Here is a 10,265-nt window from a genome sequence, read left to right on the forward strand (position 1 = left end):
TTGAGGTCACATTAAACCCTCTAGTTCTCCCCGAGGCCGCACCACCAGCCGCTCGTAGCAACCGTCCTACTCGAAGACGTAGGGTCACTAACCCGCAACCACGGGCTCATGTAATGCGTCTCCGTCGTATGACACATGGCACTACTGAACCGTTTCATGCTCTTACGGTAACGAATGGTCCTACTGATCCGAGTTGCTACACCCAAGCTGTTGGTCATCCTCAATGGCGTGATGCCATGGACCAGGAATTTAATGCCTTGCTTAATAATCACACGTGGGATCTTATTCCTGTAACACCGGGCATGAATATCATTGGTTGTAAATGGGTTTATCGCACAAAACGCAAAGCAGATGGGTTTATTGAACGCTACAAAGCAAGACTTGTAGCCAAAGGGTTTAATCAGGTCGCGAGGGAAGACTTCTTTGATACTTTTAGTCCTGTGGTCAAACCCACGACTGTCCGGCTTTTGTTTTCTCTCGATGTCTCTCATAATTGGACCCTTCGTCAGCTTGATGTTCATAATGCCTTCTTGAATGGGCATCTCGCTGAAACTGTATACATGCGGCAACCGCCGGGGTATGAGGAACCTGGGCATCCTAATCATGTGTGTCATCTTCGGCGTTCTTTGTATGGGCTTAAACAGGCCCCGCGTGCATGGTTTAAACGCCTTCATGAGTTTTTGATTGCTACGGGTTTTTTGGCCTCCAAAACCGATGTACATCTCTTTCATTACTCTGCTGGGACCGCTCGTGTTTTTCTGCTCGTTTATGTGGACGACATTATCATGATGGGTAATGATTCACCTCTCATTAACACTCTTATCCAGCGTCTAGCCACAGCCTTTAAAATACGGGACCTTGGCCAACCATCCTTTTTCTTGGGTATTGAGACTCTATTCAGTGATGGGCTCTATTTACTCTCACAGCGACGATATATGGGTGATCTTTTAAACAGGGCTGGTATGACTGATTGCAAACCTCTCACAACCCCGGCCTCCATTACTAAAGTGGTCACTCCGTCTAATGAGATTTTTGATAATCCCACTCAGTATCGCCGCTTGGCAGGGGCTCTTCAGTACTTGACTATTACTCGTCCAGATCTCTCGTATGCAGTGAATCGTCTTTGTCAATTTATGCACGCCCCAACCGTTGATCATTGGGTCCTCCTCAAACGTGTATTGCGGTATATTAAGGGTACATTGGACTATGGTCTCCGTCTGTCTCTCTCACCATCTTCTGACATTCACGCTTACTCCGATTCCAACTGGGCTGGTTGTCCGATAGATCGCAAGTCCACTAGTGGGTATGCAGTTTTTCTTGGCACCAACTTAATATCCTGGGTTTCCCGTAAACAACGCACTGTTGCTCGCTCTTCAACTGAGGCCGAATACAAAGGGTTAGCAGACGTCGCAGCAGAGGTCACATGGGTTGTATCTCTTATTCGTGAACTTGGTCTTCATTCTGGTACTCCAGCAACCCTTTGGTGTGATAATCTTGGTGCCACCTACCTTTGCGCTAATCCTGTTTTTCATGCTCGGACGAAGCATGTTGAAATTGATTTTTACTTCGTTCGTGATAAAGTAGCATCCGGGGACTTTCTAGTCAATTTTGTATCCACCAAAGATCAACTGGCCGATATCTTTACAAAACCGCTTCCGGCTCTGCGTTTTGAGGCTCTACGTGGCAAGCTTAATGTTGTTTCTCTCCAACCATCAGCTTGAGGGGGTGCATTAATGTATATCTTTGTAAATCATCTGTTACGATCTTGTGTATTATATAACTGATTTTTGCCTTAGAATAGTCTTAGACAGGTTTATATATTGTAATATTTCCTTTGAGATAATGATCAATCAACAGATATACACTTATAGCTTGGACATGTATTTGTGTTAGATTCGTATATATATGTCATACTATAGTATCCTATTATAAAATTATAAAAAAAAAAAAAATGACTTACGTATCGTAATTTGTTGTTATTTTTAAAATTTTAATACTATTTCTTCTTTCTAAAAGGTTAAACTCCAACCTAAAAGGCCCCCACGCTCTGGCCCGATAAAGTATCTGGGAGAATGTAAATCATGATAACTCAACGGAACATGAACATAGAGGCTAGACTTTTGCTTAATACTATTTCTTATTCTAATTTATTACCAATTCATACAACAAAAATCTTTTAATTAATAATATAATTACTTAGTAATTAAATTTAATTATGATTTCCATATTTAAATCAAATGTTCTCATTAAAAAAATGTTTTAATTACTAAATATTTAATTTATTATAATTGTCATGATTGAATTAAACTCTCACTTTAGACATGTAAGTTTGTACTTAAAATTGCAAACTTATCCAATTATATTAACATTTTTGGAATTGTTGGGTTTATGATGATGACCCCTTTCAATAAAATGTTATCATTTTGTTGAATAGTCTACATTCCATGATTAATTAAAGTTATCATATATGATCTCATTTATCATCAATGTGTTTTTAAATTAAGGGGTCAGCATCAGATTCTTCCTTTTGTTTCTATCTTTTGTTGCCGTTCTCGTAAAATATTCTTTGGAATTTTATACTTGTTTGCGTTGACTTCATTTGGGACGGTTGATTCAATTGGAATCAACTCTTGTTGGGCTTGGGCCGTGTTATTGCGGGCTTTCTTATGTCGCCCATGCAATAGCATTTAATCCATTTTAGTTTTTTTTTTTTTGTTTTTTTTTTTGTTTTTTTTGTTTTGGGGCAAATTATGTCGTGAAACTGTGTCCACTTTGCACCTAAAACTGCTCATAATTATGAATATATAGTTCAAAAATTATGAACATATAATTCTATAATTATAAACATATAGTTCTATAATTATGAATATAAAGATTCAATAATTGTGAATATGAAGTTCAAAAATTATGAGTATATAACTTTTATAATTATGAACATATAGTTCTGTAATTGTGAATAGAGTTCAATAATTATGAATATGAAGTTCAAAGATTATGAATATATAGATTTATAATTATGAACATATAGTTCAGTAATTATGAACATAGAACCGTGTCCACCTAGTAAGGTGGACACAGTTCCACAACATAACAATTTTTATTTTTTTTAGTACTATCAACTCTATTACAATATACTTCCTCTATGAATTATAGCCCAAAGAGTTAATATCATACCATCGAGGTTCGGTCCTGTGACCTTCCCTCAAAGAGAGCCACATAGGTACCTATTGAGCACAAAGTGCTTGGCTAATCCATTATAGTTTATGTGGATGCAGATTTTGACAATGGTTATATTGGCAAATTATTATGTACAATTATAAATATATTAAAAGTACATTATTTGGGCCAAGACGGCCACTTCATCTTGATTTCCGATCGATTTCCCCGTGGTCTCGGCACTCCCTTCTAACAAGGATTTCGCCTCTCGCCTTTGTGCAGGCTCTCTTCTACGCTCACACATTTATAGGCTCATGAGCCGACACAACATCATCCTCAGCTCTCTACCCTTGCCGGTTAGGAGCTTGGTTAGCCCCTCTCTCGCCAAGCCTATCAAAGGCCGGACTATGAGAGGCCTCCGATCCCAACCTTGAATGTATGGGGTTCGGTCGTCGATTTACTCTCCTCTGGCGCTCTTGTTCAGAAGGCCTTGCACGCATAACCCTTCCGGAGACCGGCGTTGGAGGAGTTATTTGTCCCCGGGCATGAGCCTCAATTGCCTGGGCAATTACCTCCACCAAATTAGGTGGTGCGGGTTCTATTATGGGTGGTGGTACTGCCTGCGTTTCTACCGTCCGCTGACTCCGAGCAGGCACCTTGTGACAAGGCGGGCTACCCACAAGCTCCCGAGAGTTAGGGCGGGTCAACCGGTCGCGCAGGTCATGTTCATCGTTACGTGCGTGACTTCCTCCGATGGCACGGCTCTATGCTCTCCCCCCTGCCATTTCGTCGTATCTTTCCTCGCCAGAAACTTCCTTCTCTCCTTAAAATATTGCAAAAAGAGGACATGTGATTTCTGTCAGTTCCCCATAGACGGCGCCAGTGTTGGTTTGCTAACTTTTAGTGTAGTCTATCGGGGGTCCAACACAACCGGAAAAGATGGTAGACCGCCAGAAAATATGTAAAACACTCAAGATGTCCTCACATAATGCCCTCGTGTATATTGAAATTGCTTAACCCTTCTTACAGAGCCTTAGAAGGCCTTTTAAAGCGGCCCGAGTGACCGTTGGACTAAAATTCATCATAAATACATTTAATGAGTTAATAATGAGGAATCAATGCCCTAATTACTTCCTAATCATGGCCGGCCGCTGCCTTCCTCTACGACATGCCTCATAACGACCTTTACTTCCTCATTAATTAGGCGCTATAATTGGTCACAACGGGTTATTTAGACTCTTCACCTTCCAACTACTTTGTATCGACTCCTTTCGCCACCCGGCCTCAGTTCGCTTATCCACTCGGCACGCCCCAATTGGCTAATCCTCTCTCCTGGCTCCTCAAACCTCTCAGATGATCTTGTCCAACTCCTCCTCTTATTTTAGCTCCGGGACGCTTCTTTCACTTGGTCGTCTCTTCAAGCATTCTTCCGATAGAATGGCTCCTCGAAGTTGATGATTCTAGCAAGATCAGCTTTCACCATCTTTGGCCTTGGCAATACATATCCCTTATTCTTCTCGGTTACCCACCGTATCGCCCAATTGCCTCCGGATTCTACCACTTAATGACCCGCCCGAGTTGTTCATCTAGCTGGCCCTTGGGGTGCATATCCCATCAATAACCATGCTTGATATTTAATCCAGCCCATTATAATAATCTGGACTATAATGATATTAAAATATAGCCCAATACTTATTTGGGTCAAATATGATCCGGCCAATTAACCCAAATCCAACAACTCGTCCTATAAATGCTAATCCATCTGTGTGAAACCCTAAACAACCCTCTTATTCTTCTAAAGCATTCAGTTCTCCATCAACCCGCCTTCCGCTCTTCCTCATTCTATCCCTTCAATGGGTGAGCAAAATATTGATTGGTTAACTGACCGATAATTGAACCAACCGAAAAATTTGATTATCGGTCGATTTCGGTTACTAACATTTTAAAAAAAAAATCAATTTTCCAGTTTTTTGATTATTTCACGATTTTGGAGGTTCGGTTAACCGAAAACTAGTCAAGACCCAAATTTCTAAGCAATATCTAAGCCCAATATATATTCCAAATTCCCTAACCCTAACCTTAACAAAACAAGGTTAACTGACCGATAATTGAACTAACTTAAAAATTTGATTATCAGTCAATTCAATTTCGGTTATTCACATTTTTAAAAAAAATTCCAGTTTTTAGATTATTTCACGGTTTTGAAAGTTCGGTTAATCGATAACTGACAAATTATATCGTGCATTGCGGTCGAGCTTCTAAACGACGTCGTTTTTTTTAATGAAAAAACGGCACCCGTTTTGCGCCACTCCGCAAAAAGTAACTCTGTTATTCAGTTTCATTTTGTATACACTGCAGTTTCATTTCAACACAGCTACAGTTTGATTTCGAATGCCAAATATCTCTCCATGCACATAATTGCCTCACAAGGTCATGAAACTGAATGCCAAATAGAAAATAAAAAGGCAGCTATGATTCTCACACCATTTAATGAGGTCTCCTAAAGAAAAAGACCTTTTTCGTCAAAAGAGCTGGATGGATGGAAGGTTTCCTTGTTCATGCTGATATCGAGAAATTATTGATGAAGCAAAAGAGCAGAATCTCCGGGATAAGCTTCAAGCTCTTTTGAGAAAAGTTGCAAACAAGTTGTATTTGCATGGTGGGTAGCCTCAAGAACAAAAATGAACTTGTGATTGAGATGTGATGAATTTTGTGTGCATAAATATGTAAAACAATTTTGCTACTTTAAATAGTAGGACATGTGACTATGTGAGTAAAGAAGTGAGACCTCGAAAAATTAATGGTTGAAAAAAAAAGTTGAGAGTTTTGAATGAGGTATATAAACTTCCTTTGGTAAAATTTCATAGACCTCCAATTTGTTTTTAGTGTTGATATTGTGAAGTGTATTTAAATATTTTTAAACAATATTTTACAATGATATTTCCTGTGAATGCTAGTTCCCCATCATCCTTTGAACACGACTCATGCATACTGCCTAAGTTGGCAGTTTCTTCATTTGGACCATGAACTTCCACTCTAAACCTCTCCTCCTCATTTGTTAGGAATATTTGTAATATGGTTTTGATGAGCCAAAATGTATCTTAGTATTGAAAAATTAATGATCTCTAAAATTTCATTGTAAAAGTGTATTAAGAAATAGTCTGAGTGTCAAATCTTGAGATGAAGCAATAATTATTGGTTGAAGATGGAGTTACAAGCTAATTCTGAGAAGAATATTAATTGGAGAAGAAGTTATTTGAATAAATAAACAAAGCAGTGAAATTCTTCAAAAAGTATTAAGTTTTCTAAAGGAGTGAAGTTCAGAACTCAAGCTCTATATATTATGAAGATCCAATAAATCCATCAATAGGTTATATTGAACCATTGGGTGAAGTTAAGCATTATTACTTAGATCAGAGGTCAAAGCTTCAAATTTCACCCTTTACAACACTATAATATTTGCTTGTACATATACTGGTTAGATTTTAGGAGGTATAAACTCCATGCTTCATTATTATGTATACTTAACATGATGGCAATGAATTATTATAGAGGGAAAGTGGCACTTTCCCCCTGTGTTATATACTTATGTACTTTTTTTTCTTAAATTATTTAAGTGGCAATTTTTCCCCTGATATGTTAAATGGACATATTTACCCTTAAAATAAATATTTCATTTATTTTTCTTCTTCAACAAATTATAGCCCCGATTTGAAAAAATAAAATACATTAATTTTTGAATTTAGAATATTTTAAATATAAAAAAAAAATAAAATTTTAAAAGAAAGTTTGAACCAGCAGGTCAAATTGGATTCGAAACCGTGAACCTACAGTTCAAAATAAAAATTAAATTGCGGTTATATATACTTATATGTGAGAGTCAGTATAAATGCGAAAAAAAATACACTATTTGTAAATATTACTAATGCTAGTAGTTGTTCCGATTTGAACCTCCGGTTCACAGTTCAAGATCCATTTTTTCTAGTTCACGATTTTAAAATAAACGAAAACCCAAATATTGGGTTATGTTCTGAATCAAAATCAAAATTTTTTGATTTGATTGCTAATTTGCTATAGTGTTCGGATCAGTTTGAACCGAATCGTGGTCATCCCTACGTATAAGTAATAATTTGTTGAAGAAGAGAAATAAATAAAATATTTATTTTAAGGGTAGGAATATCCATTTAATATATCAGATAGGGAAAAACCCTCACTTTTATAATAATTAAGAAGACAAATGTGAATGCACGAATAACTCAAGGGAAAAAAGTGTTATAAGCATATAATTCAGAGTGTCATTTTCCCTATTATATTATAGATGCTGGGCATAGTTAACACTGGTCACAAACTGTTCTTATAAGTAGACAAGCAGAAATTCATAGAAGTTAGGGCCGCATAGTTACAAATGCAGATATGCCAATTACAAAGTCTTACAAAGTCCACACAATGACTTCCCCTCGTCCTAGATTGCAGTAACAAGCCTGCCCCAGTTCAGCCCATTAACCCTAAAAACCTTATACCCCATTCCCCCGTAGTTATGCTGTGGGCTCGTGCCCAACGTGCATCATGGGCACGGTAACGGTGGGCAAATTATATTATGCGTCGCGGTGCATAATCGATTATGCACCGCGCGTCTTTTTTTTAAATGAAAATTAACAGTGCTTATTTTCGTCGTTTCGCACCCTTTTGCAAAAATTAACTCTATTATTCAGTGTCATTTTGTATACACTGCAGTTTCAGTTGAACACAACTACAGTTTCAGTTCGATATAACTATAGTTTCATTCGATATTTATAGACTCAAATATGTGAAAATGTTATTTAATTTTATTTTATATACACTATAGTTTCATTAAAACACAACTACATGATTATTTTGATATAATTACAGCTTCATCGTACAATATACACTCAAATATGTGAAATGTTATTCAGTTTCAGTTTATATACACTGCAGTTTCATTTCACTATAACTATAGTATCATTTTGATATAACTGCAGTGTCGGTTTGGATATACTGTAGTGTCAGTTGATGTTTAATACACCAAACAAACGGACTCCGTTAACACTAACGGCGGGCCGTTTCTTTACTTAAAGAAACGGCGTCGTTTTTGACCGCGGTGCACATGCACCGCGGTCTATAATATAACGACTGTTAACGGTGCCGTCAGGCACCGTTATCTTCCCTCTTTTTTTTTTTTTTTAAAAAGAAAAAAAATTTAATTTCAGACCGCTTCGTTATAGGAGCATATATTCACAGCTTTGTGTTCATAATTTCATAACTGTATATTCATAATTCCATAACTGTACATTCATAATTCTATAACTGTACATTCATAATTCCGTAACTGTACATTCATAATTTAATAACTGTAAATTCATAATTTTCGAAGCTCTATGTTCATAATTGTAAGTTCATAATGTCAGAGTTCTATGTTCATAATTTCATAACTGTACATTCATAATTCCATAACTGTACATTCATAATTCCATACTGTATATTCATAATTCCATACCGAACATTCATAATTTTCGAAGCTCTATGTTCATAATTGTAAGTTCATAATTCCATAACTATACATTCATAATTCTATAACTGTACATTCATAATGTCATAACTGTATATCCATAATTTCATAACGAATATGCCGTTAACGGCGTTTCGAACAAATTTTTTTTTTATAGTTAAAACAGCGTCGTTTTCACGGAAAACGACGCCGTTTTAGCGCCGTGCGCATAGCATAATTTGCCCATTCCCCCCCTCCCCTCACCCCCCCCCCCCCCCAAATCTTGGACTCTAAATCCCATGTTCCCCTGGGATTTTAATTCCTGAGAAAAAAAAGTTAGTGGTGAGTCAAAATTATCCCTTCCTTTTTTTAACTTAAAATTAATGTCTAACAACAATAATGGACATTTTTTACTTTATATTACTTATTCCCTTTCAATTCCCATGTATACCAAACATTGTAATTGAAATTTCCAGTAATTCTATTCCTATTAACCAAACATTGGAATTTAAATTCTCATTTGGGAAAATGGCACTTTTTCCCCCTGAGTTATATACGTATAGCATTTTTTCCCCCTAAATTATTGAAGTGGCTGTTTTTCCCCCTGAAATGTTAAATGGACATATTTACCCTTAAACTAAATATTTAATTTATTTTTTTCTCCAACAAATTATGACCATAATTTGGTTCCAACTAAACAAACACTATAGCAACCAAATCGAAATATTCCAATTACAATTTAGAATCGAAATTCGATATTTAGAGTTTATTAAAATCGTGAACCGGAACGGACGGTTCATGTTCCGAACTGAAAAAATAAAATACATTTATTTTTGAATTTAGACTATTTTAAAATAAAAAATAAAATTTTAAAATAAAGACGGTTCAAAACCGCGAATCAGATCCGGAACCGCCGGTTCACGGTTCAAGATTCAATTTTTTTGATACATAATTTTAATAAATTGACATTTAAATATTGGGTTCTAGATCTAAATTATAACCGTAAACTATTAATTCGATTGCTTTAGTATCCGTTCAATTCAAATCGAACCGTGGTCATCCTTACATATACGCAATAATTTGTTGGAGTAGTAAAATAAATAAAATGTTTACTTTAAGGGTATAAATGTCAATTTAATAGATCAGGGGGAAAAAGCACCACTTTTAGAATAATTGAAGGGGCTAATGTGCTTACCTAAATAATTGAGGGGGAAAAAGTGCTATAAGTATATAACTTAGGGATAAAAAGTGTCATTTTCCCTTCTCATTTTATTCTCAATAATTCAAATTCCTTTCCCACATAATTCCTCATTCCAACCAAACGCCCTGTAATTTCTCCTTCCCAAATTACAATTACAATTTGCAAACGCAGAGTACCGAGAGACGAGAGAGTCGGTCGTCTCCTTCGGAACTCCTCGACGACGGCACCCCACTTCCAGTACCCCAACGACGGCAGTCTCCAGACTCCACTCCAAGTCATCGGTTAGCATAGCCATTAGCCAGTCAGGTTTATAATTTTATTTATTTTGTTTAATTATTGATGTTCTATGTTAAATACTTGATTGTTCTTGTGTTAAAACTTTATTATGCATATATATTGTTT

General features: G+C 36.5%; 1 long non-coding RNA gene across 2 annotated transcripts in view; it reads left to right on the forward strand.

Moving 5' to 3' along the window:
* The first annotated feature begins 9,994 nt into the window (after positions 1-9,994).
* Positions 9,995-10,265, forward strand: part of LOC109163186 — a 3,730-nt gene continuing 3,459 nt past the window's right edge. For both annotated transcript variants that reach the window (XR_002051213.1, XR_002051212.1), the window contains exon 1: positions 9,995-10,169. This is a non-coding gene — a long non-coding RNA (uncharacterized LOC109163186). The remainder of the gene's footprint in view (positions 10,170-10,265) is intronic.

This window comes from Ipomoea nil, unplaced genomic scaffold (genome assembly GCF_001879475.1).
Source record: "Ipomoea nil cultivar Tokyo-kokei standard unplaced genomic scaffold, Asagao_1.1 scaffold2975, whole genome shotgun sequence".
Classification (NCBI taxonomy): domain Eukaryota; kingdom Viridiplantae; phylum Streptophyta; class Magnoliopsida; order Solanales; family Convolvulaceae; genus Ipomoea; species Ipomoea nil.